We start from the raw sequence: 5,000 nt of genomic DNA, 5'->3' as shown, positions 1-5,000 counted from the left end.
ATTCTTATATTTCTTTTGACCTTCCATTATTTTTTCCTCTACAATCGCCTCTCCATCTCGTGGCTTTCTTAAAAAAAAAATCGTAGGATTCCTTTTTTATGACATTCTACCGTTTTTCTTCCATGATCGTATCTGCACCTTCTTCTTTTTTTAGCATAGTACTTCGATACTCTACACAAACAAGACAGAAAAAAGGGCTGAAACGTAACTGAGAGGCTTCTTCTTCGTCAAGGGAGCCTCGCTACCTCCTCTCTAAGCTTACTGACGTCACAGACACAATGACATTCCTCATGGATGCTAACGACCCCACCTACCAACCGATAGGGGAGGCGAAATACCTCGGTAGGTAGAACAGCTGACTTCTGACCATAACGTCGCTGGTTCGAAGCCCGATTTACCCAAAATATTTTCAAGAAATTTCATCTTTCGTACACTATAACTTCCTTTGAAGGTTTGTGTCTGGACATACAATCCAACCATTTGCTCAATTCCAAGATGATCTCCTGGAAGCATCATTCTTTCCTTCTTTTTTCTTCTTCTTTAAGATCAGGGAAATCTTACCCCTTTCTCGAAGACAACACATCTATATATTTTATTCTGTCCAACGTCGGGGGGAAATGGGCAAGAGAAAAAATATATATATAAAAAGAAGTAGGAGGGGAAGAAAACATCACGGGAGGATTGTGAGACGGAACTGTAGAGAAGAAAATAGGGACACGAGGATGAAGAGGAGGACAGGCTACGACTGTGTGGATTGATGTGAGAAAGAAGTCTTTGGATCAGTGGTGGATTGGTCATGAAGTGCGAGACATACAGGTGCGTGTTCATGGGGGTATTTTGTCTGTTCCTGCTGACTAGCCATCGCACTGTCCCCAGAATGATCCTCGATGGGTGATGGGGGATTACCCTTGGGCTAGTGGCGTGTTCTCTTCTCCAAGAAGCATCGTCAGGGTGAACTAACCCAACACCTTAAATGCAAGAACAGTATGCATGACGTATGAAGGCAATGGGATGGTTTTGTTTGCGTGTGTTGTCTGAGTGAGTCATCAGACGAGGGCTCCGACAGGGTTCAAACGTACGTAAATAAGCCTTACGTACTGGAACCTTTAGTGATGTCCATCACCCGGAATTCGAGCTCGGGGTTATGCGTGACGGGGAGTCAGCATAGTGACCACCACGAAGCCCTCTGGGACTCCTGCCCACGGAAGAAAGGGTCTGGTTTACCGTGAGTGTCTTGGAAGACCAAAGAGGTAAGGTTTTGAAAGCCCTTTCGTGCTAAAGACACTTAATGGCTTCCGTCAGTCCTCCACCTCATCTCGGAATGAGCGCTTGCTTACTCCATGGCACAGGCTCTCGATGCATTTGCTCACGGATTCCTCAGTTATGAACTGCTGTTTCCTGGGGGCCTCCCCAATACCGAATAAAATCGTGCCATCTACCTATTACTAGTTTTATACCTACGGCACGCTCAACGGTCCCCCAGGGGCACCACGAGATTAGGTTGAGTCACCCTTCTCCGCCACGCCCCTCTGTAGTTGAAAAAGAAAATCCCGCTTGGAGTGCGAGGGGACGCCTCCCTCCCTGAAATCTCGAGTTCGACACCCGAGCAGAGCTTCGACCCAGAAACCCACAACGAGATATATTCACTACTCAATTTCTATCCAGGCTGACGACAGACAGTTTTATTCAGCTGATGAGCCCCGCTGGACCGAACCACCCGCCCACCCCAATCTTGGTCCCTGGACCCAAGCTGAAACAATCTCCCCATTACCTTCCACATCTCTCTCCTATGCCCCCTCCCCCATCAACCCCTTCCCCCCCGTGCCACGACGGATCTCCTCTACTGTCATCTTACCTTCCCCCCACCCCACAATTACCCCCTTCCCCCTTCCCCCAAGACAGTCTTGCGTGCACTGACCCCTGCTAAGGCCCGCACTAACCAGGCTTCCCCTTCCCTCCCTCCCTCCCTCTCCCACGTGGTAATCCCCCACACCTAACCACAGTAGTTTGTGCCCCACCCCCTAACCAACCCGGCGACTCCCTCATTCTGCTCCTTGACTGTATCAACGACCAAAATACCGGGGGGCCGACCGCAGAATACAGACCAGGAATATAGTACGAACCAAGCCCTGGGATCCTGGTGTGTTATTGTGTGTGTGTGTGTGTGTGTGTGTGTGTGTGTGTGTGTGTGTGTGTGTGTGTGTGTGTGTGTGTGTGTGTGTGTGTGTGTGTGTGTGTGTGTGTGTGTGTGTGTGTGTGTGTGTGTGTGTGTGTGTGTGTGTGTGTGTGTGTGTATGTGTGTGTGTGCACGCGCGAGTGTGTTCGAGGGTGTGTGTGTGCGTGTGCGAGCGTGAGTGTGTGTGTGTGCGGGTGTGTGTGCATGCGCGAGTGTGTGTGTGCGAGCGTGAGTGTGTGCGAGCGTGAGTGTGTGCGAGTGTGTGTGTGTGTGTGTGTGTGTGTGTGTGTGTGTGTGTACATGCGTGTGTGTGCATGCGTGTATGTGTGTGTATGCCTACGTGTGCGTAAATGTGTGTGTGTTCGAGTGTGTATTATTGCGTGTGTGAGTGAGTGAGTGTGTGTGTGTGTGTGTGTGTGTGTGTGTGTGTGTGTGTGTGTGTAGACTGCAGACTCCATGAGACCCCGACGACCAATCCAAAGCCACTCCCAGACTTTAGGTTGGTTTACTTTCATGCAAATGGCGGAAGAATGTCGAAGGAACAGAAACATCACATAATAAAACAAAATAAAAAATAAAATTGTTCCCAGTTATTGTGACCACGCCTAAGCAAACCTTACCTTAACCTTACGTAAGCGCGTATTGTTAAGCCAAAACTTTTTTTTTTTTTTTTTTTACAGAGTTGCATTCAGTCTCGCCGCCCCCGCAGTATTTCCTACTCCCTAAGGTTAATAGGTCGTATTGTGACCAAATGTCGTGGATTCCCTTGTGATACAATCAAAACGGCAACAACGTATTGCACAAAACAGACAAGAAACAAACTCAAATCTCGGCCACGGAAAAAAAAAAAAAAAAAAAAAAGGCTACGTTTCTTGTTTTGGGTAAAACGCGTTGGAATGTTCGGTTTGAGTTCCCGTCCACTTTCTCCCCTCTATCTCCATTCCGGTGTCAACCACCGCTCCCCTTAGCACATAGCGTACGCTATCACACCGGGTTATTTTGCCTTCGACTGTTGGAGCAGACTTTCAGCCCGCAGTTTTCGGGAGGGCATCTGATATGCTGGAGAAAAAAAAAATTATTCCATATATTTCTGTTGAGAAAGCAAAACAGTTTGCCCCTATAGTGATTTCATTGCGGGAAAAGTTCTGGGAGTGGGCGGTACCGCCGATTAATCGGAGGTTGGAGGAAAAACAGCCCAGTGTGATAACCACACCGCTCAAATGCACCGGACCCTTATCCTCAATTTCCATCATCACTGTTCACTTTTCAATACTTTGGGGCTACAAGGCCCCTTTCACTCTAGGCAACTAGTGACCGTCACTAGTTGCCTAGTGTGAAAGTCTCGGGCAACTGCAAGCAACCAGTGACCGTCACCGAGTTGTGGAATCCTTTCTCATCATCTCTCATTAGTCGAAAGAATGGCATCAATGGAGGAGGTGCTTCTTCTGTTGGCTTTGCTGGTCAAGAAAAAGAGACGCTCGGTGACGGCAACTGCCAGTGACGGTCACTTGTTACCGGAGCGGGCAACAGCCATAGTCTGTTGCGCAACCGGGCAACCGCAGTGACGTAGTATGAAAGGCTCAATTTAGAATAATGGTAGGCCACTAGTGACAGTCACTAGTTGCCTAGTGTGAAAGGGGCCTGAGATTTGCGTGTCAGCTTGGAACGCAACGGTTCCTCACTAACAAACATTCACAAATGTCTGCAAAAAAAATTCTCATTGTATACATTCTCCCCTAAGTCCAATAAATTTTGCCATATACAAACAAATAAACTAATGAATTAATCATAAATTAAAAAGCAGACAATTGCAGTACTGCTAATTACGACAAAACGCGCAAAAGGAGCAAAGGTCGCCGAGTGGAAATTTGGTAAACGTTTGTGGTTTTGTTCCCGTGAAGACGCCCCTTCCTTCCACACAGACGGACAAATGCGCTGTTGCCACATCAACAGTTTCAAACGGGCGGACGGTCCACTCGAATGTTTTGCCAACGCAAACACTCCAAAGTGTACCAAGGTACAAATACCATTTTTTTTTTATCAAACTCTTCCAATTAGAACTGGTTTAAAAAAGGAGGCTTAATTTTATGCTTCAACATCGAATGAGGGACATCTAAACGGGAAAACAAATGATATGTCGCAAGATTCGTTACAATTCACACTATAGAACACTAGCGCTTCTATCCTTGGGCGCAATATCGCGTCATAGAGATGGAGAGACGGTAGAATGGAGTGTGTGGAGTGTGTGTGTGTGTGTGTGTGTGTGTGTGTGTGTGTGTGTGTGTGTGTGTGTGTGTGTGTGTGTGTATATATATTTTTTTTTCTTTTTTTTTTTTTTTACTCAAAAAGAAAATGACGCATGACGGCCCAGCCCAGGACTAATGGGACCTCATTCCGGGTTTGAACTGTCAAGAGATATAAGGCCTGACTGAACGCCAGCCAGCTGCTCCACAAATAATATTATCAATATAGGTTACTGATCCAGTCCACCACACCACTCAAATCTATAAAAACCCGCCAATTCCGAGGCCAGCATTACACCAAATGTACAATTTTTACCATCTGTATCAGCAGTGTACAGAATAAGATTCCAGCCAAGGCGACAAAATGTCATATAATTTGATTTTTTTACATCAATGTGACTGCGTGCGTGCGTGTGTATGTGTGCGCACGAGCGTAATGTATGTTTTGTCATACTTCTACATATGACTGTGTACCTAAAACCTGTTGTGAGCATGAATTGTGATATAAAAGTAAAGCCTTCATCATGTACGATTTAACGTGTGATTTTCTGCTAAGTTGCATTGGGAAACTGCCGTAGTGA

At 46.5% G+C, this 5,000-nt stretch overlaps 1 protein-coding gene across 7 annotated transcripts in view; it reads right to left on the bottom strand.

The window, feature by feature from the left end:
* LOC143035268 (epidermal growth factor receptor kinase substrate 8-like) overlaps positions 1-5,000 on the bottom strand; it is a 170,961-nt gene that overhangs the window by 149,787 nt on the left and 16,174 nt on the right. The window lies entirely within an intron of this gene.

The sequence above is a fragment of the Oratosquilla oratoria genome, chromosome 18 (assembly GCF_046742065.1).
Source record: "Oratosquilla oratoria isolate Oo_2021 chromosome 18, ASM4674206v1, whole genome shotgun sequence".
Classification (NCBI taxonomy): Eukaryota; Metazoa; Arthropoda; class Malacostraca; order Stomatopoda; family Squillidae; genus Oratosquilla; species Oratosquilla oratoria.
The sequence above is the reverse complement of the archived record's forward strand: the minus strand, read 5'-3'. Positions and strand labels throughout refer to the sequence as shown.